We start from the raw sequence: 23,976 nt of genomic DNA, 5'->3' as shown, positions 1-23,976 counted from the left end.
AGCGGGTCAATGCGTGGAGTGGACAGAGCAAGCTCCATTTCCAGCTCCCTGTTCCAAAAAGCCATTTAATATATGGTCCCCACATGGGGGACGTATCAGATATTAAACTGATAAGAACAGATACTACACTTGATCTTAGCCATAGGAGGCCGAGAAGCGATGGCCTGAAATGGTTGGCCATTTCAGACGCACCCAGGCCTACAACCGACACCCATTGTGGAGACCTAGCCAAAGATTGCCGCAAGGAAGACATTTTCAGAAACTCTGGATGCATTCTCAATGACAGTTCGGGTGTGCTTGGGTTTTGGTCGGTTGTTTGGCTGTGTGTGTCTGTGTGTGCTCGTTGAAGCTGCGCCCAACGCGTTTTGAATCTGCATAACTCTGCCCACTTTGACACACCCACCATCCCCATTGTGACTGCAGGTGAAGGTTCCGTGCTAAGATTCTATCGACTGCAGGCAGCGCACCTGGTTGGTCAAAAGCATTAGAATACTCCTCACACAGGTGTATCTACAAGACACAAGACTAGCAGATTCGAGATCAGCACAGACACCAGTTTTCCTTTTTTTCAAATACCTATCATACACCGCATTTCAAAGTCGGTGGTCCACAAGAGGTAAACAATGTCTTCCAAAAGAATTCATGATCGGTGGTCACAAATGTGGTATGTATGGCAGAACTACTCATTGGATGCTTCAATTTAAATACCAAGTGCTGACAGCAGGCAGGGGCCTAATTCTGTAGATGGCACAGTATATTTGCTACACTGTAAGAAAGGCCTAATTCAGGCCTACATCTTAACACACCTGTGGCAGCAACCAGGAAAGACTGAAAATTGATTGCCTGATTGATTGATTGATTGCCTATTGAATGCAATGCAATGCTTGACATACATACATACATACATACATACATACATACATACATACATACATACATACAGAGGTGAAAGCAAGGCACACAAAATGTTGCAATTAGGCAAGTGAAATCGAGCAGCATGCTACATTTGGCAGCCAGCGGCATGTGAAATGTGCTTCCTTAACAACCCTGAAATAAATTCCCATCTAGGGTTCCAAGACAACTTACTGTGCTGATTAATTTCCATTCAATCTGTTTTTAGAAACCGGATCAGAGAAGGAGTGCACTGTTCCCGGAGAGACTGCAATAGCGGGTCAATGCGTGGAGTGGACAGAGCAAGCTCCATTTCCAGCTCCCTGTTCCAAAAAGCCATTTAATATATGGTCCCCACATGGGGGACGTATCAGATATTAAACTGATAAGAACAGATACTACACTTGATCTTAGCCATAGGAGGCCGAGAAGCGATGGCCTGAAATGGTTGGCCATTTCAGACGCACCCAGGCCTACAACCGACACCCATTGTGGAGACCTAGCCAAAGATTGCCGCAAGGAAGACATTTTCAGAAACTCTGGATGCATTCTCAATGACAGTTCGGGTGTGCTTGGGTTTTGGTCGGTTGTTTGGCTGTGTGTGTCTGTGTGTGCTCGTTGAAGCTGCGCCCAACGCGTTTTGAATCTGCATAACTCTGCCCACTTTGACACACCCACCATCCCCATTGTGACTGCAGGTGAAGGTTCCGTGCTAAGATTCTATCGACTGCAGGCAGCGCACCTGGTTGGTCAAAAGCATTAGAATACTCCTCACACAGGTGTATCTACAAGACACAAGACTAGCAGATTCGAGATCAGCACAGACACCAGTTTTCCTTTTTTTCAAATACCTATCATACACCGCATTTCAAAGTCGGTGGTCCACAAGAGGTAAACAATGTCTTCCAAAAGAATTCATGATCGGTGGTCACAAATGTGGTATGTATGGCAGAACTACTCATTGGATGCTTCAATTTAAATACCAAGTGCTGACAGCAGGCAGGGGCCTAATTCTGTAGATGGCACAGTATATTTGCTACACTGTAAGAAAGGCCTAATTCAGGCCTACATCTTAACACACCTGTGGCAGCAACCAGGAAAGACTGAAAATTGATTGCCTGATTGATTGATTGATTGCCTATTGAATGCAATGCAATGCTTGACATACATACATACATACATACATACATACATACATACATACATACATACAGAGGTGAAAGCAAGGCACACAAAATGTTGCAATTAGGCAAGTGAAATCGAGCAGCATGCTACATTTGGCAGCCAGCGGCATGTGAAATGTGCTTCCTTAACAACCCTGAAATAAATTCCCATCTAGGGTTCCAAGACAACTTACTGTGCTGATTAATTTCCATTCAATCTGTTTTTAGAAACCGGATCAGAGAAGGAGTGCACTGTTCCCGGAGAGACTGCAATAGCGGGTCAATGCGTGGAGTGGACAGAGCAAGCTCCATTTCCAGCTCCCTGTTCCAAAAAGCCATTTAATATATGGTCCCCACATGGGGGACGTATCAGATATTAAACTGATAAGAACAGATACTACACTTGATCTTAGCCATAGGAGGCCGAGAAGCGATGGCCTGAAATGGTTGGCCATTTCAGACGCACCCAGGCCTACAACCGACACCCATTGTGGAGACCTAGCCAAAGATTGCCGCAAGGAAGACATTTTCAGAAACTCTGGATGCATTCTCAATGACAGTTCGGGTGTGCTTGGGTTTTGGTCGGTTGTTTGGCTGTGTGTGTCTGTGTGTGCTCGTTGAAGCTGCGCCCAACGCGTTTTGAATCTGCATAACTCTGCCCACTTTGACACACCCACCATCCCCATTGTGACTGCAGGTGAAGGTTCCGTGCTAAGATTCTATCGACTGCAGGCAGCGCACCTGGTTGGTCAAAAGCATTAGAATACTCCTCACACAGGTGTATCTACAAGACACAAGACTAGCAGATTCGAGATCAGCACAGACACCAGTTTTCCTTTTTTTCAAATACCTATCATACACCGCATTTCAAAGTCGGTGGTCCACAAGAGGTAAACAATGTCTTCCAAAAGAATTCATGATCGGTGGTCACAAATGTGGTATGTATGGCAGAACTACTCATTGGATGCTTCAATTTAAATACCAAGTGCTGACAGCAGGCAGGGGCCTAATTCTGTAGATGGCACAGTATATTTGCTACACTGTAAGAAAGGCCTAATTCAGGCCTACATCTTAACACACCTGTGGCAGCAACCAGGAAAGACTGAAAATTGATTGCCTGATTGATTGATTGATTGCCTATTGAATGCAATGCAATGCTTGACATACATACATACATACATACATACATACATACATACATACATACAGAGGTGAAAGCAAGGCACACAAAATGTTGCAATTAGGCAAGTGAAATCGAGCAGCATGCTACATTTGGCAGCCAGCGGCATGTGAAATGTGCTTCCTTAACAACCCTGAAATAAATTCCCATCTAGGGTTCCAAGACAACTTACTGTGCTGATTAATTTCCATTCAATCTGTTTTTAGAAACCGGATCAGAGAAGGAGTGCACTGTTCCCGGAGAGACTGCAATAGCGGGTCAATGCGTGGAGTGGACAGAGCAAGCTCCATTTCCAGCTCCCTGTTCCAAAAAGCCATTTAATATATGGTCCCCACATGGGGGACGTATCAGATATTAAACTGATAAGAACAGATACTACACTTGATCTTAGCCATAGGAGGCCGAGAAGCGATGGCCTGAAATGGTTGGCCATTTCAGACGCACCCAGGCCTACAACCGACACCCATTGTGGAGACCTAGCCAAAGATTGCCGCAAGGAAGACATTTTCAGAAACTCTGGATGCATTCTCAATGACAGTTCGGGTGTGCTTGGGTTTTGGTCGGTTGTTTGGCTGTGTGTGTCTGTGTGTGCTCGTTGAAGCTGCGCCCAACGCGTTTTGAATCTGCATAACTCTGCCCACTTTGACACACCCACCATCCCCATTGTGACTGCAGGTGAAGGTTCCGTGCTAAGATTCTATCGACTGCAGGCAGCGCACCTGGTTGGTCAAAAGCATTAGAATACTCCTCACACAGGTGTATCTACAAGACACAAGACTAGCAGATTCGAGATCAGCACAGACACCAGTTTTCCTTTTTTTCAAATACCTATCATACACCGCATTTCAAAGTCGGTGGTCCACAAGAGGTAAACAATGTCTTCCAAAAGAATTCATGATCGGTGGTCACAAATGTGGTATGTATGGCAGAACTACTCATTGGATGCTTCAATTTAAATACCAAGTGCTGACAGCAGGCAGGGGCCTAATTCTGTAGATGGCACAGTATATTTGCTACACTGTAAGAAAGGCCTAATTCAGGCCTACATCTTAACACACCTGTGGCAGCAACCAGGAAAGACTGAAAATTGATTGCCTGATTGATTGATTGATTGCCTATTGAATGCAATGCAATGCTTGACATACATACATACATACATACATACATACATACATACATACATACATACAGAGGTGAAAGCAAGGCACACAAAATGTTGCAATTAGGCAAGTGAAATCGAGCAGCATGCTACATTTGGCAGCCAGCGGCATGTGAAATGTGCTTCCTTAACAACCCTGAAATAAATTCCCATCTAGGGTTCCAAGACAACTTACTGTGCTGATTAATTTCCATTCAATCTGTTTTTAGAAACCGGATCAGAGAAGGAGTGCACTGTTCCCGGAGAGACTGCAATAGCGGGTCAATGCGTGGAGTGGACAGAGCAAGCTCCATTTCCAGCTCCCTGTTCCAAAAAGCCATTTAATATATGGTCCCCACATGGGGGACGTATCAGATATTAAACTGATAAGAACAGATACTACACTTGATCTTAGCCATAGGAGGCCGAGAAGCGATGGCCTGAAATGGTTGGCCATTTCAGACGCACCCAGGCCTACAACCGACACCCATTGTGGAGACCTAGCCAAAGATTGCCGCAAGGAAGACATTTTCAGAAACTCTGGATGCATTCTCAATGACAGTTCGGGTGTGCTTGGGTTTTGGTCGGTTGTTTGGCTGTGTGTGTCTGTGTGTGCTCGTTGAAGCTGCGCCCAACGCGTTTTGAATCTGCATAACTCTGCCCACTTTGACACACCCACCATCCCCATTGTGACTGCAGGTGAAGGTTCCGTGCTAAGATTCTATCGACTGCAGGCAGCGCACCTGGTTGGTCAAAAGCATTAGAATACTCCTCACACAGGTGTATCTACAAGACACAAGACTAGCAGATTCGAGATCAGCACAGACACCAGTTTTCCTTTTTTTCAAATACCTATCATACACCGCATTTCAAAGTCGGTGGTCCACAAGAGGTAAACAATGTCTTCCAAAAGAATTCATGATCGGTGGTCACAAATGTGGTATGTATGGCAGAACTACTCATTGGATGCTTCAATTTAAATACCAAGTGCTGACAGCAGGCAGGGGCCTAATTCTGTAGATGGCACAGTATATTTGCTACACTGTAAGAAAGGCCTAATTCAGGCCTACATCTTAACACACCTGTGGCAGCAACCAGGAAAGACTGAAAATTGATTGCCTGATTGATTGATTGATTGCCTATTGAATGCAATGCAATGCTTGACATACATACATACATACATACATACATACATACATACATACATACATACAGAGGTGAAAGCAAGGCACACAAAATGTTGCAATTAGGCAAGTGAAATCGAGCAGCATGCTACATTTGGCAGCCAGCGGCATGTGAAATGTGCTTCCTTAACAACCCTGAAATAAATTCCCATCTAGGGTTCCAAGACAACTTACTGTGCTGATTAATTTCCATTCAATCTGTTTTTAGAAACCGGATCAGAGAAGGAGTGCACTGTTCCCGGAGAGACTGCAATAGCGGGTCAATGCGTGGAGTGGACAGAGCAAGCTCCATTTCCAGCTCCCTGTTCCAAAAAGCCATTTAATATATGGTCCCCACATGGGGGACGTATCAGATATTAAACTGATAAGAACAGATACTACACTTGATCTTAGCCATAGGAGGCCGAGAAGCGATGGCCTGAAATGGTTGGCCATTTCAGACGCACCCAGGCCTACAACCGACACCCATTGTGGAGACCTAGCCAAAGATTGCCGCAAGGAAGACATTTTCAGAAACTCTGGATGCATTCTCAATGACAGTTCGGGTGTGCTTGGGTTTTGGTCGGTTGTTTGGCTGTGTGTGTCTGTGTGTGCTCGTTGAAGCTGCGCCCAACGCGTTTTGAATCTGCATAACTCTGCCCACTTTGACACACCCACCATCCCCATTGTGACTGCAGGTGAAGGTTCCGTGCTAAGATTCTATCGACTGCAGGCAGCGCACCTGGTTGGTCAAAAGCATTAGAATACTCCTCACACAGGTGTATCTACAAGACACAAGACTAGCAGATTCGAGATCAGCACAGACACCAGTTTTCCTTTTTTTCAAATACCTATCATACACCGCATTTCAAAGTCGGTGGTCCACAAGAGGTAAACAATGTCTTCCAAAAGAATTCATGATCGGTGGTCACAAATGTGGTATGTATGGCAGAACTACTCATTGGATGCTTCAATTTAAATACCAAGTGCTGACAGCAGGCAGGGGCCTAATTCTGTAGATGGCACAGTATATTTGCTACACTGTAAGAAAGGCCTAATTCAGGCCTACATCTTAACACACCTGTGGCAGCAACCAGGAAAGACTGAAAATTGATTGCCTGATTGATTGATTGATTGCCTATTGAATGCAATGCAATGCTTGACATACATACATACATACATACATACATACATACATACATACATACATACAGAGGTGAAAGCAAGGCACACAAAATGTTGCAATTAGGCAAGTGAAATCGAGCAGCATGCTACATTTGGCAGCCAGCGGCATGTGAAATGTGCTTCCTTAACAACCCTGAAATAAATTCCCATCTAGGGTTCCAAGACAACTTACTGTGCTGATTAATTTCCATTCAATCTGTTTTTAGAAACCGGATCAGAGAAGGAGTGCACTGTTCCCGGAGAGACTGCAATAGCGGGTCAATGCGTGGAGTGGACAGAGCAAGCTCCATTTCCAGCTCCCTGTTCCAAAAAGCCATTTAATATATGGTCCCCACATGGGGGACGTATCAGATATTAAACTGATAAGAACAGATACTACACTTGATCTTAGCCATAGGAGGCCGAGAAGCGATGGCCTGAAATGGTTGGCCATTTCAGACGCACCCAGGCCTACAACCGACACCCATTGTGGAGACCTAGCCAAAGATTGCCGCAAGGAAGACATTTTCAGAAACTCTGGATGCATTCTCAATGACAGTTCGGGTGTGCTTGGGTTTTGGTCGGTTGTTTGGCTGTGTGTGTCTGTGTGTGCTCGTTGAAGCTGCGCCCAACGCGTTTTGAATCTGCATAACTCTGCCCACTTTGACACACCCACCATCCCCATTGTGACTGCAGGTGAAGGTTCCGTGCTAAGATTCTATCGACTGCAGGCAGCGCACCTGGTTGGTCAAAAGCATTAGAATACTCCTCACACAGGTGTATCTACAAGACACAAGACTAGCAGATTCGAGATCAGCACAGACACCAGTTTTCCTTTTTTTCAAATACCTATCATACACCGCATTTCAAAGTCGGTGGTCCACAAGAGGTAAACAATGTCTTCCAAAAGAATTCATGATCGGTGGTCACAAATGTGGTATGTATGGCAGAACTACTCATTGGATGCTTCAATTTAAATACCAAGTGCTGACAGCAGGCAGGGGCCTAATTCTGTAGATGGCACAGTATATTTGCTACACTGTAAGAAAGGCCTAATTCAGGCCTACATCTTAACACACCTGTGGCAGCAACCAGGAAAGACTGAAAATTGATTGCCTGATTGATTGATTGATTGCCTATTGAATGCAATGCAATGCTTGACATACATACATACATACATACATACATACATACATACATACATACATACAGAGGTGAAAGCAAGGCACACAAAATGTTGCAATTAGGCAAGTGAAATCGAGCAGCATGCTACATTTGGCAGCCAGCGGCATGTGAAATGTGCTTCCTTAACAACCCTGAAATAAATTCCCATCTAGGGTTCCAAGACAACTTACTGTGCTGATTAATTTCCATTCAATCTGTTTTTAGAAACCGGATCAGAGAAGGAGTGCACTGTTCCCGGAGAGACTGCAATAGCGGGTCAATGCGTGGAGTGGACAGAGCAAGCTCCATTTCCAGCTCCCTGTTCCAAAAAGCCATTTAATATATGGTCCCCACATGGGGGACGTATCAGATATTAAACTGATAAGAACAGATACTACACTTGATCTTAGCCATAGGAGGCCGAGAAGCGATGGCCTGAAATGGTTGGCCATTTCAGACGCACCCAGGCCTACAACCGACACCCATTGTGGAGACCTAGCCAAAGATTGCCGCAAGGAAGACATTTTCAGAAACTCTGGATGCATTCTCAATGACAGTTCGGGTGTGCTTGGGTTTTGGTCGGTTGTTTGGCTGTGTGTGTCTGTGTGTGCTCGTTGAAGCTGCGCCCAACGCGTTTTGAATCTGCATAACTCTGCCCACTTTGACACACCCACCATCCCCATTGTGACTGCAGGTGAAGGTTCCGTGCTAAGATTCTATCGACTGCAGGCAGCGCACCTGGTTGGTCAAAAGCATTAGAATACTCCTCACACAGGTGTATCTACAAGACACAAGACTAGCAGATTCGAGATCAGCACAGACACCAGTTTTCCTTTTTTTCAAATACCTATCATACACCGCATTTCAAAGTCGGTGGTCCACAAGAGGTAAACAATGTCTTCCAAAAGAATTCATGATCGGTGGTCACAAATGTGGTATGTATGGCAGAACTACTCATTGGATGCTTCAATTTAAATACCAAGTGCTGACAGCAGGCAGGGGCCTAATTCTGTAGATGGCACAGTATATTTGCTACACTGTAAGAAAGGCCTAATTCAGGCCTACATCTTAACACACCTGTGGCAGCAACCAGGAAAGACTGAAAATTGATTGCCTGATTGATTGATTGATTGCCTATTGAATGCAATGCAATGCTTGACATACATACATACATACATACATACATACATACATACATACATACATACAGAGGTGAAAGCAAGGCACACAAAATGTTGCAATTAGGCAAGTGAAATCGAGCAGCATGCTACATTTGGCAGCCAGCGGCATGTGAAATGTGCTTCCTTAACAACCCTGAAATAAATTCCCATCTAGGGTTCCAAGACAACTTACTGTGCTGATTAATTTCCATTCAATCTGTTTTTAGAAACCGGATCAGAGAAGGAGTGCACTGTTCCCGGAGAGACTGCAATAGCGGGTCAATGCGTGGAGTGGACAGAGCAAGCTCCATTTCCAGCTCCCTGTTCCAAAAAGCCATTTAATATATGGTCCCCACATGGGGGACGTATCAGATATTAAACTGATAAGAACAGATACTACACTTGATCTTAGCCATAGGAGGCCGAGAAGCGATGGCCTGAAATGGTTGGCCATTTCAGACGCACCCAGGCCTACAACCGACACCCATTGTGGAGACCTAGCCAAAGATTGCCGCAAGGAAGACATTTTCAGAAACTCTGGATGCATTCTCAATGACAGTTCGGGTGTGCTTGGGTTTTGGTCGGTTGTTTGGCTGTGTGTGTCTGTGTGTGCTCGTTGAAGCTGCGCCCAACGCGTTTTGAATCTGCATAACTCTGCCCACTTTGACACACCCACCATCCCCATTGTGACTGCAGGTGAAGGTTCCGTGCTAAGATTCTATCGACTGCAGGCAGCGCACCTGGTTGGTCAAAAGCATTAGAATACTCCTCACACAGGTGTATCTACAAGACACAAGACTAGCAGATTCGAGATCAGCACAGACACCAGTTTTCCTTTTTTTCAAATACCTATCATACACCGCATTTCAAAGTCGGTGGTCCACAAGAGGTAAACAATGTCTTCCAAAAGAATTCATGATCGGTGGTCACAAATGTGGTATGTATGGCAGAACTACTCATTGGATGCTTCAATTTAAATACCAAGTGCTGACAGCAGGCAGGGGCCTAATTCTGTAGATGGCACAGTATATTTGCTACACTGTAAGAAAGGCCTAATTCAGGCCTACATCTTAACACACCTGTGGCAGCAACCAGGAAAGACTGAAAATTGATTGCCTGATTGATTGATTGATTGCCTATTGAATGCAATGCAATGCTTGACATACATACATACATACATACATACATACATACATACATACATACATACAGAGGTGAAAGCAAGGCACACAAAATGTTGCAATTAGGCAAGTGAAATCGAGCAGCATGCTACATTTGGCAGCCAGCGGCATGTGAAATGTGCTTCCTTAACAACCCTGAAATAAATTCCCATCTAGGGTTCCAAGACAACTTACTGTGCTGATTAATTTCCATTCAATCTGTTTTTAGAAACCGGATCAGAGAAGGAGTGCACTGTTCCCGGAGAGACTGCAATAGCGGGTCAATGCGTGGAGTGGACAGAGCAAGCTCCATTTCCAGCTCCCTGTTCCAAAAAGCCATTTAATATATGGTCCCCACATGGGGGACGTATCAGATATTAAACTGATAAGAACAGATACTACACTTGATCTTAGCCATAGGAGGCCGAGAAGCGATGGCCTGAAATGGTTGGCCATTTCAGACGCACCCAGGCCTACAACCGACACCCATTGTGGAGACCTAGCCAAAGATTGCCGCAAGGAAGACATTTTCAGAAACTCTGGATGCATTCTCAATGACAGTTCGGGTGTGCTTGGGTTTTGGTCGGTTGTTTGGCTGTGTGTGTCTGTGTGTGCTCGTTGAAGCTGCGCCCAACGCGTTTTGAATCTGCATAACTCTGCCCACTTTGACACACCCACCATCCCCATTGTGACTGCAGGTGAAGGTTCCGTGCTAAGATTCTATCGACTGCAGGCAGCGCACCTGGTTGGTCAAAAGCATTAGAATACTCCTCACACAGGTGTATCTACAAGACACAAGACTAGCAGATTCGAGATCAGCACAGACACCAGTTTTCCTTTTTTTCAAATACCTATCATACACCGCATTTCAAAGTCGGTGGTCCACAAGAGGTAAACAATGTCTTCCAAAAGAATTCATGATCGGTGGTCACAAATGTGGTATGTATGGCAGAACTACTCATTGGATGCTTCAATTTAAATACCAAGTGCTGACAGCAGGCAGGGGCCTAATTCTGTAGATGGCACAGTATATTTGCTACACTGTAAGAAAGGCCTAATTCAGGCCTACATCTTAACACACCTGTGGCAGCAACCAGGAAAGACTGAAAATTGATTGCCTGATTGATTGATTGATTGCCTATTGAATGCAATGCAATGCTTGACATACATACATACATACATACATACATACATACATACATACATACATACAGAGGTGAAAGCAAGGCACACAAAATGTTGCAATTAGGCAAGTGAAATCGAGCAGCATGCTACATTTGGCAGCCAGCGGCATGTGAAATGTGCTTCCTTAACAACCCTGAAATAAATTCCCATCTAGGGTTCCAAGACAACTTACTGTGCTGATTAATTTCCATTCAATCTGTTTTTAGAAACCGGATCAGAGAAGGAGTGCACTGTTCCCGGAGAGACTGCAATAGCGGGTCAATGCGTGGAGTGGACAGAGCAAGCTCCATTTCCAGCTCCCTGTTCCAAAAAGCCATTTAATATATGGTCCCCACATGGGGGACGTATCAGATATTAAACTGATAAGAACAGATACTACACTTGATCTTAGCCATAGGAGGCCGAGAAGCGATGGCCTGAAATGGTTGGCCATTTCAGACGCACCCAGGCCTACAACCGACACCCATTGTGGAGACCTAGCCAAAGATTGCCGCAAGGAAGACATTTTCAGAAACTCTGGATGCATTCTCAATGACAGTTCGGGTGTGCTTGGGTTTTGGTCGGTTGTTTGGCTGTGTGTGTCTGTGTGTGCTCGTTGAAGCTGCGCCCAACGCGTTTTGAATCTGCATAACTCTGCCCACTTTGACACACCCACCATCCCCATTGTGACTGCAGGTGAAGGTTCCGTGCTAAGATTCTATCGACTGCAGGCAGCGCACCTGGTTGGTCAAAAGCATTAGAATACTCCTCACACAGGTGTATCTACAAGACACAAGACTAGCAGATTCGAGATCAGCACAGACACCAGTTTTCCTTTTTTTCAAATACCTATCATACACCGCATTTCAAAGTCGGTGGTCCACAAGAGGTAAACAATGTCTTCCAAAAGAATTCATGATCGGTGGTCACAAATGTGGTATGTATGGCAGAACTACTCATTGGATGCTTCAATTTAAATACCAAGTGCTGACAGCAGGCAGGGGCCTAATTCTGTAGATGGCACAGTATATTTGCTACACTGTAAGAAAGGCCTAATTCAGGCCTACATCTTAACACACCTGTGGCAGCAACCAGGAAAGACTGAAAATTGATTGCCTGATTGATTGATTGATTGCCTATTGAATGCAATGCAATGCTTGACATACATACATACATACATACATACATACATACATACATACATACATACAGAGGTGAAAGCAAGGCACACAAAATGTTGCAATTAGGCAAGTGAAATCGAGCAGCATGCTACATTTGGCAGCCAGCGGCATGTGAAATGTGCTTCCTTAACAACCCTGAAATAAATTCCCATCTAGGGTTCCAAGACAACTTACTGTGCTGATTAATTTCCATTCAATCTGTTTTTAGAAACCGGATCAGAGAAGGAGTGCACTGTTCCCGGAGAGACTGCAATAGCGGGTCAATGCGTGGAGTGGACAGAGCAAGCTCCATTTCCAGCTCCCTGTTCCAAAAAGCCATTTAATATATGGTCCCCACATGGGGGACGTATCAGATATTAAACTGATAAGAACAGATACTACACTTGATCTTAGCCATAGGAGGCCGAGAAGCGATGGCCTGAAATGGTTGGCCATTTCAGACGCACCCAGGCCTACAACCGACACCCATTGTGGAGACCTAGCCAAAGATTGCCGCAAGGAAGACATTTTCAGAAACTCTGGATGCATTCTCAATGACAGTTCGGGTGTGCTTGGGTTTTGGTCGGTTGTTTGGCTGTGTGTGTCTGTGTGTGCTCGTTGAAGCTGCGCCCAACGCGTTTTGAATCTGCATAACTCTGCCCACTTTGACACACCCACCATCCCCATTGTGACTGCAGGTGAAGGTTCCGTGCTAAGATTCTATCGACTGCAGGCAGCGCACCTGGTTGGTCAAAAGCATTAGAATACTCCTCACACAGGTGTATCTACAAGACACAAGACTAGCAGATTCGAGATCAGCACAGACACCAGTTTTCCTTTTTTTCAAATACCTATCATACACCGCATTTCAAAGTCGGTGGTCCACAAGAGGTAAACAATGTCTTCCAAAAGAATTCATGATCGGTGGTCACAAATGTGGTATGTATGGCAGAACTACTCATTGGATGCTTCAATTTAAATACCAAGTGCTGACAGCAGGCAGGGGCCTAATTCTGTAGATGGCACAGTATATTTGCTACACTGTAAGAAAGGCCTAATTCAGGCCTACATCTTAACACACCTGTGGCAGCAACCAGGAAAGACTGAAAATTGATTGCCTGATTGATTGATTGATTGCCTATTGAATGCAATGCAATGCTTGACATACATACATACATACATACATACATACATACATACATACATACATACAGAGGTGAAAGCAAGGCACACAAAATGTTGCAATTAGGCAAGTGAAATCGAGCAGCATGCTACATTTGGCAGCCAGCGGCATGTGAAATGTGCTTCCTTAACAACCCTGAAATAAATTCCCATCTAGGGTTCCAAGACAACTTACTGTGCTGATTAATTTCCATTCAATCTGTTTTTAGAAACCGGATCAGAGAAGGAGTGCACTGTTCCCGGAGAGACTGCAATAGCGGGTCAATGCGTGGAGTGGACAGAGCAAGCTCCATTTCCAGCTCCCTGTTCCAAAAAGCCATTTAATATATGGTCCCCACATGGGGGACGTATCAGATATTAAACTGATAAGAACAGATACTACACTTGATCTTAGCCATAGGAGGCCGAGAAGCGATGGCCTGAAATGGTTGGCCATTTCAGACGCACCCAGGCCTACAACCGACACCCATTGTGGAGACCTAGCCAAAGATTGCCGCAAGGAAGACATTTTCAGAAACTCTGGATGCATTCTCAATGACAGTTCGGGTGTGCTTGGGTTTTGGTCGGTTGTTTGGCTGTGTGTGTCTGTGTGTGCTCGTTGAAGCTGCGCCCAACGCGTTTTGAATCTGCATAACTCTGCCCACTTTGACACACCCACCATCCCCATTGTGACTGCAGGTGAAGGTTCCGTGCTAAGATTCTATCGACTGCAGGCAGCGCACCTGGTTGGTCAAAAGCATTAGAATACTCCTCACACAGGTGTATCTACAAGACACAAGACTAGCAGATTCGAGATCAGCACAGACACCAGTTTTCCTTTTTTTCAAATACCTATCATACACCGCATTTCAAAGTCGGTGGTCCACAAGAGGTAAACAATGTCTTCCAAAAGAATTCATGATCGGTGGTCACAAATGTGGTATGTATGGCAGAACTACTCATTGGATGCTTCAATTTAAATACCAAGTGCTGACAGCAGGCAGGGGCCTAATTCTGTAGATGGCACAGTATATTTGCTACACTGTAAGAAAGGCCTAATTCAGGCCTACATCTTAACACACCTGTGGCAGCAACCAGGAAAGACTGAAAATTGATTGCCTGATTGATTGATTGATTGCCTATTGAATGCAATGCAATGCTTGACATACATACATACATACATACATACATACATACATACATACATACATACAGAGGTGAAAGCAAGGCACACAAAATGTTGCAATTAGGCAAGTGAAATCGAGCAGCATGCTACATTTGGCAGCCAGCGGCATGTGAAATGTGCTTCCTTAACAACCCTGAAATAAATTCCCATCTAGGGTTCCAAGACAACTTACTGTGCTGATTAATTTCCATTCAATCTGTTTTTAGAAACCGGATCAGAGAAGGAGTGCACTGTTCCCGGAGAGACTGCAATAGCGGGTCAATGCGTGGAGTGGACAGAGCAAGCTCCATTTCCAGCTCCCTGTTCCAAAAAGCCATTTAATATATGGTCCCCACATGGGGGACGTATCAGATATTAAACTGATAAGAACAGATACTACACTTGATCTTAGCCATAGGAGGCCGAGAAGCGATGGCCTGAAATGGTTGGCCATTTCAGACGCACCCAGGCCTACAACCGACACCCATTGTGGAGACCTAGCCAAAGATTGCCGCAAGGAAGACATTTTCAGAAACTCTGGATGCATTCTCAATGACAGTTCGGGTGTGCTTGGGTTTTGGTCGGTTGTTTGGCTGTGTGTGTCTGTGTGTGCTCGTTGAAGCTGCGCCCAACGCGTTTTGAATCTGCATAACTCTGCCCACTTTGACACACCCACCATCCCCATTGTGACTGCAGGTGAAGGTTCCGTGCTAAGATTCTATCGACTGCAGGCAGCGCACCTGGTTGGTCAAAAGCATTAGAATACTCCTCACACAGGTGTATCTACAAGACACAAGACTAGCAGATTCGAGATCAGCACAGACACCAGTTTTCCTTTTTTTCAAATACCTATCATACACCGCATTTCAAAGTCGGTGGTCCACAAGAGGTAAACAATGTCTTCCAAAAGAATTCATGATCGGTGGTCACAAATGTGGTATGTATGGCAGAACTACTCATTGGATGCTTCAATTTAAATACCAAGTGCTGACAGCAGGCAGGGGCCTAATTCTGTAGATGGCACAGTATATTTGCTACACTGTAAGAAAGGCCTAATTCAGGCCTACATCTTAACACACCTGTGGCAGCAACCAGGAAAGACTGAAAATTGATTGCCTGATTGATTGATTGATTGCCTATTGAATGCAATGCAATGCTTGACATACATACATACATACATACATACATACATACATACATACATACATACAGAGGTGAAAGCAAGGCACACAAAATGTTGCAATTAGGCAAGTGAAATCGAGCAGCATGCTACATTTGGCAGCCAGCGGCATGTGAAATGTGCTTCCTTAACAACCCTGAAATAAATTCCCATCTAGGGTTCCAAGACAACTTACTGTGCTGATTAATTTCCATTCAATCTGTTTTTAGAAACCGGATCAGAGAAGGAGTGCACTGTTCCCGGAGAGACTGCAATAGCGGGTCAATGCGTGGAGTGGACAGAGCAAGCTCCATTTCCAGCTCCCTGTTCCAAAAAGCCATTTAATATATGGTCCCCACATGGGGGACGTATCAGATATTAAACTGATAAGAACAGATACTACACTTGATCTTAGCCATAGGAGGCCGAGAAGCGATGGCCTGAAATGGTTGGCCATTTCAGACGCACCCAGGCCTACAACCGACACCCATTGTGGAGACCTAGCCAAAGATTGCCGCAAGGAAGACATTTTCAGAAACTCTGGATGCATTCTCAATGACAGTTCGGGTGTGCTTGGGTTTTGGTCGGTTGTTTGGCTGTGTGTGTCTGTGTGTGCTCGTTGAAGCTGCGCCCAACGCGTTTTGAATCTGCATAACTCTGCCCACTTTGACACACCCACCATCCCCATTGTGACTGCAGGTGAAGGTTCCGTGCTAAGATTCTATCGACTGCAGGCAGCGCACCTGGTTGGTCAAAAGCATTAGAATACTCCTCACACAGGTGTATCTACAAGACACAAGACTAGCAGATTCGAGATCAGCACAGACACCAGTTTTCCTTTTTTTCAAATACCTATCATACACCGCATTTCAAAGTCGGTGGTCCACAAGAGGTAAACAATGTCTTCCAAAAGAATTCATGATCGGTGGTCACAAATGTGGTATGTATGGCAGAACTACTCATTGGATGCTTCAATTTAAATACCAAGTGCTGACAGCAGGCAGGGGCCTAATTCTGTAGATGGCACAGTATATTTGCTACACTGTAAGAAAGGCCTAATTCAGGCCTACATCTTAACACACCTGTGGCAGCAACCAGGAAAGACTGAAAATTGATTGCCTGATTGATTGATTGATTGCCTATTGAATGCAATGCAATGCTTGACATACATACATACATACATACATACATACATACATACATACATACATACAGAGGTGAAAGCAAGGCACACAAAATGTTGCAATTAGGCAAGTGAAATCGAGCAGCATGCTACATTTGGCAGCCAGCGGCATGTGAAATGTGCTTCCTTAACAACCCTGAAATAAATTCCCATCTAGGGTTCCAAGACAACTTACTGTGCTGATTAATTTCCATTCAATCTGTTTTTAGAAACCGGATCAGAGAAGGAGTGCACTGTTCCCGGAGAGACTGCAATAGCGGGTCAATGCGTGGAGTGGACAGAGCAAGCTCCATTTCCAGCTCCCTGTTCCAAAAAGCCATTTAATATATGGTCCCCACATGGGGGACGTATCAGATATTAAACTGATAAGAACAGATACTACACTTGATCTTAGCCATAGGAGGCCGAGAAGCGATGGCCTGAAATGGTTGGCCATTTCAGACGCACCCAGGCCTACAACCGACACCCATTGTGGAGACCTAGCCAAAGATTGCCGCAAGGAAGACATTTTCAGAAACTCTGGATGCATTCTCAATGACAGTTCGGGTGTGCTTGGGTTTTGGTCGGTTGTTTGGCTGTGTGTGTCTGTGTGTGCTCGTTGAAGCTGCGCCCAACGCGTTTTGAATCTGCATAACTCTGCCCACTTTGACACACCCACCATCCCCATTGTGACTGCAGGTGAAGGTTCCGTGCTAAGATTCTATCGACTGCAGGCAGCGCACCTGGTTGGTCAAAAGCATTAGAATACTCCTCACACAGGTGTATCTACAAGACACAAGACTAGCAGATTCGAGATCAGCACAGACACCAGTTTTCCTTTTTTTCAAATACCTATCATACACCGCATTTCAAAGTCGGTGGTCCACAAGAGGTAAACAATGTCTTCCAAAAGAATTCATGATCGGTGGTCACAAATGTGGTATGTATGGCAGAACTACTCATTGGATGCTTCAATTTAAATACCAAGTGCTGACAGCAGGCAGGGGCCTAATTCTGTAGATGGCACAGTATATTTGCTACACTGTAAGAAAGGCCTAATTCAGGCCTACATCTTAACACACCTGTGGCAGCAACCAGGAAAGACTGAAAATTGATTGCCTGATTGATTGATTGATTGCCTATTGAATGCAATGCAATGCTTGACATACATACATACATACATACATACATACATACATACATACATACATACAGAGGTGAAAGCAAGGCACACAAAATGTTGCAATTAGGCAAGTGAAATCGAGCAGCATGCTACATTTGGCAGCCAGCGGCATGTGAAATGTGCTTCCTTAACAACCCTGAAATAAATTCCCATCTAGGGTTCCAAGACAACTTACTGTGCTGATTAATTTCCATTCAATCTGTTTTTAGAAACCGGATCAGAGAAGGAGTGCACTGTTCCCGGAGAGACTGCAATAGCGGGTCAATGCGTGGAGTGGACAGAGCAAGCTCCATTTCCAGCTCCCTGTTCCAAAAAGCCATTTAATATATGGTCCCCACATGGGGGACGTATCAGATATTAAACTGATAAGAACAGATTTTTTTTTTTTTTTTTTTAAAACCATTCAGGTTGTTTTATAAACAACAGTATGTAAGTCTTCCGAAAAACTCATTGTTGTTGCTTAAATATAACTCATCATCATGGTTATTCTTTATTTTTTTAACTCAAGAATATTTCCAAAAACAGGGATAGAAATAACATGTATGATAAACAAAGAACACACTAGGGTTTTGAAGTTACTGGTACTTCACCATATAATGCCATTTCATTACCTTCCAGATGCCTTCAGCGTCCAATCCTTCACCACCTCTACTCTTGTCCCATTTGTACATCACATATAGTCTAGATAGTATTAACCTTATACAATCATTTACCGGGATCATTTTTCTCTTGAATAATCCCAAATTTCTCACATCCCATAAGCTTTCCATTACACATACCATTATCAGCCATAAAATTCTTTCATTCATCTTACCACATGCCCCCATTCCAAACATTGCTACCCTCCAATTAATGTAATTTACACCTGCTAGTTCTTTACAAAGACCACCCACACCTTTCCACACACTATACGCATAATCACAGTCCCACATCACATGTCTCACAGTTTCACTCGCACCGCACCCATCTCTCGGACATACATTCGTTCTAATCAGATCCCTTCTTTTTTGCACCTCTCTTACAGGCAGTATATCATGCATGGCCATCCATACTACATCCTTCTGTTTATTTGACATTCCACTTGTACCCAACTTTTCCCATGTATCCGTTACCTCATTGAACCTCAAATCGTTGATGTTACATTCAATCTCATTTGCTCTCATTCTCTTCCTTACTTCTTTTGGTTTCTTAAACTCATTCATAGTCACAGCCAACAGATCATTCTTCCTAATAAACCTCTCAATCACATCATACCACACAGGACACTTAAATGCGACAGGCACACTTCCATCTCTTTTCACCCAACATAACCCATACAACATCCATCCAGCCATATATCGTACCATATACGCCCCTTTGTTTCTTTTTCCCATTAAGACTACCACTGTTTTAATATAATTGAGGCTCAAAAAAATTTCAATGTCTGGGAAATCCATACCACCATTCTCACATGTTTTATATAGGTGTTCTCTTTTTAATTTTTCCATTTTACTTCCCCAAAAGAATGTAAATATTAATTTTTGTACTCTTTTTATTTTTTTGTATGGAGATGGAAAAACTCCAGCCACATACAGCAAAATGGGCAGTATCACTGCCTTAATTATGAGTACCTTCCCATTCAATGTCAGGTCACGCATACGCCAAAAATTCAACTTTTTCTCTATTCGTGAACCACACTCATCCCAGCTTTCTATACCCCTTAGATCCTCATTAAACCATACACCCAGCACTTTTATTGGTCCTTCCATACATGTCACACCATCCATCCTAATTCTGCTATCGCCAAAACATTTAAAACAACATTTATCCCAATTTACCCTAAAAGCAGACGCACCACAGAAAAAATCCAATAATAATTTCACTCTACTCATTGACGCAATACTTTCACTCACAATCACCACATCATCCATATATCCCAGTACTTTAGCATTCATTCCTTTACTTCCAGGTATTAACATTCCTCTTATGAGTTTCTCTCTTCTAATCAAACATAGCAGTGGTTCAATGACACTAATAAACAGTACAGGGGACATAGGGCACCCTTGTCTGACTCCTGATCTGATCAGGAATTTATCACTCAACCATCCATTCACTAAAATTTCACTCGACACCTTCTCATACAGACATCTCACACCATCTAAGAATTTTTTGGGGAAACCCATTTTTTTCAGCACTTCGAACATAAACACATGCGACACTCTATCGAAAGCTTTCTCAAAATCCAAAGCCAACACCATACACTTCTGCTTCCTATCTTTGCAGTCACCCAGTATATCTCTCAACAACATCAGGTTATCATTTATACATCTCCCAGGCACAGCACATACTTGGTCATCTTCCACAACTTTACCAATTACTTCACGCATACGATTCGCTAGTATTTTACTATACACTTTATAGTCCGAATTTAGCAGTGTAATTGGCCTCCAATTCCCCAATTTTTTCTTTTCCCCTTTTTTATAGATGAGCACAACCACACCTTCCTTCATTGATTCACACAATTCTCCATTCTCCCACATATACTTGCATACTTCAGTCAGATCCGCACCCATGCACTCCCACGCTTTCACATACAATTCTATTGGTAATCCATCTTTTCCTGGTGTTTTATTTTTCTGAGCACTAAACACCACCTTTTTTACCTCATCCAGAATCACATCATCACACAGATCCTCACATTCATCCTTATCTAATTTTCTCTCCATACTGCCTAACACCTCAATCATCAATCCAGAGTCAATCCATTTTTTGTCATATAGTCTGCCATAGAAACCCTTTACCTCCTTCATCACACCCTCCCCAGTTACACTCTTATCATTCTCGTCCAATAACTCATCCATGTCCGTTTTTTTACCATTCATTTTTTTGAAGAAATATCTGGTACATTTTTCATTTTTTTCCAGATGTTCTATTTTTGTCCTGTACATAATTTCTTTTCCCTTTCTCTCAATCAGACATTTTAGCTCATTTTTTGCTTCCACTAATAGGTCATTCACATCAATCCCAGACATACTGCATTTTCTCAGCCATTCAATCCGCATATTTAAATCTTTGAATTTATTTCTATACATGGCAGCTTTTTTATAGCCCCATTTTCTGAAGAATTTTTTTATTTCCTGCTTTACCCAATCCCACCATTCCAACACACATGCAAACCTATTTTTACAGTACCCCCATCTTTCATACTTCTTCTTAAAATCACTCATCACTCTTTCATCCTCCAGCAGCCTCACATTCAGCTTCCATACACCCCTGCCATGCACAAACCTCCCCTTCTCTTGGAACAGGCCCCTCAAGTACTCGTGGTCTGAAAAGGGGACCGAACCTTGTTCAAACTTAAAACATTCAAAATTTTTGGAAAAAAACATCCTGTCAATTCTTGACTCAATCCCCCCTCTATCTGCCCTGTACGTAGGTGGAGGATTGTCTGAACTTACCATTGCGGCATCTAAAAAGGAAAAATCAGAAATTAAATGAGATAATTTTTTACCGGTTACATCACCGGTATCATCTGTGACACAATTAAAGTCACCAACAAAAATTGTAGGAATCTTTCCTGGCAAAAACAAAGATAATTTCTCTAACAGAGCAAGACGCTCTTCCTTTACAGTAGGACTATATACATTCACCACTCTTACCCGCAGCCCCCTATACCTAATTACAGCTATAATACACCGCCCCACCTCCACCACTGTATAACTGTCCATACAGTACTGCTTGTTCCCCAGCAGGATCCCCACACCATCATTTTTATTTACATGTGACCCAGACCATATGTGCTGTCCATGAGGCCAGTCCTGATCATTCGGAACTTCCGATAATCCGCACTCCTGCAGGCAGTAAATGTCGGCTCCCAGATTTTTCATATATTTCAGCACAGTAGACCTGCGTCCTTTAGATTTTATCTGCCTCACATTCAGGGATACGACATTAAGTGCAGCTTTGGCAGCCATATCAGCACTTTTTTATGTAAGTTTTTACATACCCACCACTTCTGTGTCAGCCTTGTCCTTCTGGAGGCAGGCAGGCGGACTGGTAACAGCTGGGAGAAGGAACCCCCTCTAAAAAAGCCATGTCAGGGGAGAAGCTGATGTCAGGGTACTCCCTGTCACTGATGGGACTTGCACTGTTCTCATCTGCATAATGGTATGCCAGGCGGGGCTTCTTCACAGCTTGGCCACTGGCTTCATGTGCTGGCCTCACTGCTGCTGTGAAGTCCCCCTGCTCTTTCACTTCACACTCACTGTCACTGCCATCCTCCTCCTCCTCCTCTGTCTGCATTGTGTCCCAGTGAGGTGTTTTATTCAGTGACACCTCCATGTCTCCCTCCCCGCAGGCAGAGAGATGTCCTGGGAGCTGGGAGCTGAGCTCCGTTTCTAGCTCCGCCCCCTTTGACACCTCCTGTGCAGTCACAGATTCCTCAGCCTCTGTAGCCACGCCCCCCGCTCTCCCCTCAGTGTCTGGAGCTCTGGGTGAGTCACACACAGCTGGCTGCTGATTACCTGAGGGAAGCTGATTACCTGCAGCTGCAGGGGAGATTTTTCTCTCAGTAATAATGCCATGAGGTCGGCGTTCCTGCAGAGCATTGCCACCAGAGAATGTAGGGCTGGCAGACGCTACCTGGGCATACAGCCTGGCTCCAGCAGCACTGTTTGCTCTACATTCCCTGTACATATGTCCTGCCTCCCCACAACCATTACACACTATGGGGTTAGGGCAGTCTTTTGCATAATGTCCAGGCAAATTACATTTTCTGCAGAGCATTGCAGTGGGGCAGTTATCCACAATGTGTCCATATTCATTGCATCTCCTGCAGTAGAAGGGGGCTTCAGGGAAAAACAAATACCCACTATCCCTCCCAATAGAGAAGTTCAGAGGGGGATAATGGATCCCCCCAGGGCCCTGAGGGTCCACACCAAAACGGACAAAAAATTTATGCTTCCCTGTCCAGAGCCCAGACTCCATGCTGATGACTCTGTGGGCGTACTGGACATAGGAGCAGTGTCTTTTCAGAAATTTCACAATTTCCTCCAGGGGCACAAAAGGATTGTGCATGAAAACTACTAGGGGTATGTCCCCTCTAGAATAAAGGACAGTAAATGTCAGTCCTGTGAGTAGGGCATTATCAGCATGGTCTCTCAGTGCTCTGTATAAGTTCTGGCAGGCTCCAGCAGATGAGAAAATCAGTACATACCGTCCATCTTTCCTGAACTCCTGCAGGCAGACAATGTCCTCCTTCTTCACCTTCAGCGTGTCATAAAGGATCATATTTACCAAATATCCCAGCGAGAAATGCATCCTCTTCTCCTGCGCGACATCAATACGAAATCCATTACGGACCCGGGCGTCACCGGTCCCTGCGAAGCGGACTACCACTCCCATCTTCCTTAAGATCGCCTTCTCTTTCCTCCACTCCTTACAGCACAGCCTTATGGCCAGACCAAGACATACTGCACTTGATCTTAGCCAAAAGGCCGAGAAGCGATGGCCTGAAATGGTTGGCCATTTCAGACGCACCCAGGCCTACAACCGACACCCATTGTGGAGACCTAGCCAAAGATTGCCGCAAGGAAGACATTTTCAGAAACTCTGGATGCATTCTCAATGACAGTTCGGGTGTGCTTGGGTTTTGGTCGGTT

General features: G+C 44.3%; 15 non-coding genes and 2 pseudogenes across 15 annotated transcripts; all 17 read right to left on the bottom strand.

The window, feature by feature from the left end:
- LOC138654264 (U2 spliceosomal RNA) lies at window positions 1–161 on the bottom strand (annotated as a pseudogene; the record flags this gene model as incomplete).
- Window positions 162–1,134: 973 nt separating this feature from the next.
- LOC138654263 (U2 spliceosomal RNA) lies at window positions 1,135–1,327 on the bottom strand. The gene has a single exon (XR_011316173.1). It is a non-coding gene; the product is annotated as a U2 spliceosomal RNA (small nuclear RNA).
- A 969-nt stretch (window positions 1,328–2,296) lies between these two features.
- On the bottom strand, window positions 2,297–2,489 carry LOC138654262 (U2 spliceosomal RNA). The gene has a single exon (XR_011316172.1). It is a non-coding gene; the product is annotated as a U2 spliceosomal RNA (small nuclear RNA).
- A 965-nt stretch (window positions 2,490–3,454) lies between these two features.
- Window positions 3,455–3,647, bottom strand: LOC138654261 (U2 spliceosomal RNA). Its single transcript, XR_011316171.1, has one exon. It is a non-coding gene; the product is annotated as a U2 spliceosomal RNA (small nuclear RNA).
- A 969-nt stretch (window positions 3,648–4,616) lies between these two features.
- Window positions 4,617–4,809, bottom strand: LOC138654260 (U2 spliceosomal RNA). Its single transcript, XR_011316170.1, has one exon. It is a non-coding gene; the product is annotated as a U2 spliceosomal RNA (small nuclear RNA).
- A 969-nt stretch (window positions 4,810–5,778) lies between these two features.
- Window positions 5,779–5,971, bottom strand: LOC138654258 (U2 spliceosomal RNA). Its single transcript, XR_011316168.1, has one exon. It is a non-coding gene; the product is annotated as a U2 spliceosomal RNA (small nuclear RNA).
- A 969-nt stretch (window positions 5,972–6,940) lies between these two features.
- LOC138654257 (U2 spliceosomal RNA) lies at window positions 6,941–7,133 on the bottom strand. The gene has a single exon (XR_011316167.1). It is a non-coding gene; the product is annotated as a U2 spliceosomal RNA (small nuclear RNA).
- A 969-nt stretch (window positions 7,134–8,102) lies between these two features.
- On the bottom strand, window positions 8,103–8,295 carry LOC138654256 (U2 spliceosomal RNA). The gene has a single exon (XR_011316166.1). It is a non-coding gene; the product is annotated as a U2 spliceosomal RNA (small nuclear RNA).
- A 969-nt stretch (window positions 8,296–9,264) lies between these two features.
- Window positions 9,265–9,457, bottom strand: LOC138654254 (U2 spliceosomal RNA). The gene has a single exon (XR_011316165.1). It is a non-coding gene; the product is annotated as a U2 spliceosomal RNA (small nuclear RNA).
- A 969-nt stretch (window positions 9,458–10,426) lies between these two features.
- On the bottom strand, window positions 10,427–10,619 carry LOC138654253 (U2 spliceosomal RNA). The gene has a single exon (XR_011316164.1). It is a non-coding gene; the product is annotated as a U2 spliceosomal RNA (small nuclear RNA).
- A 969-nt stretch (window positions 10,620–11,588) lies between these two features.
- LOC138654252 (U2 spliceosomal RNA) lies at window positions 11,589–11,781 on the bottom strand. The gene has a single exon (XR_011316163.1). It is a non-coding gene; the product is annotated as a U2 spliceosomal RNA (small nuclear RNA).
- Window positions 11,782–12,750: 969 nt separating this feature from the next.
- On the bottom strand, window positions 12,751–12,943 carry LOC138654251 (U2 spliceosomal RNA). The gene has a single exon (XR_011316162.1). It is a non-coding gene; the product is annotated as a U2 spliceosomal RNA (small nuclear RNA).
- Window positions 12,944–13,912: 969 nt separating this feature from the next.
- Window positions 13,913–14,105, bottom strand: LOC138654250 (U2 spliceosomal RNA). The gene has a single exon (XR_011316161.1). It is a non-coding gene; the product is annotated as a U2 spliceosomal RNA (small nuclear RNA).
- Window positions 14,106–15,074: 969 nt separating this feature from the next.
- On the bottom strand, window positions 15,075–15,267 carry LOC138654249 (U2 spliceosomal RNA). The gene has a single exon (XR_011316160.1). It is a non-coding gene; the product is annotated as a U2 spliceosomal RNA (small nuclear RNA).
- Window positions 15,268–16,236: 969 nt separating this feature from the next.
- On the bottom strand, window positions 16,237–16,429 carry LOC138654248 (U2 spliceosomal RNA). The gene has a single exon (XR_011316158.1). It is a non-coding gene; the product is annotated as a U2 spliceosomal RNA (small nuclear RNA).
- A 969-nt stretch (window positions 16,430–17,398) lies between these two features.
- Window positions 17,399–17,591, bottom strand: LOC138654246 (U2 spliceosomal RNA). Its single transcript, XR_011316156.1, has one exon. It is a non-coding gene; the product is annotated as a U2 spliceosomal RNA (small nuclear RNA).
- Window positions 17,592–18,560: 969 nt separating this feature from the next.
- On the bottom strand, window positions 18,561–18,740 carry LOC138654265 (U2 spliceosomal RNA; annotated as a pseudogene).
- Window positions 18,741–23,976: the final 5,236 nt, after the last annotated feature.

Source organism: Ranitomeya imitator, unplaced genomic scaffold (assembly GCF_032444005.1).
Source record: "Ranitomeya imitator isolate aRanImi1 unplaced genomic scaffold, aRanImi1.pri SCAFFOLD_1415, whole genome shotgun sequence".
NCBI lineage: Eukaryota > Metazoa > Chordata > Amphibia > Anura > Dendrobatidae > Ranitomeya > Ranitomeya imitator.
The sequence above is the reverse complement of the archived record's forward strand: the minus strand, read 5'-3'. Positions and strand labels throughout refer to the sequence as shown.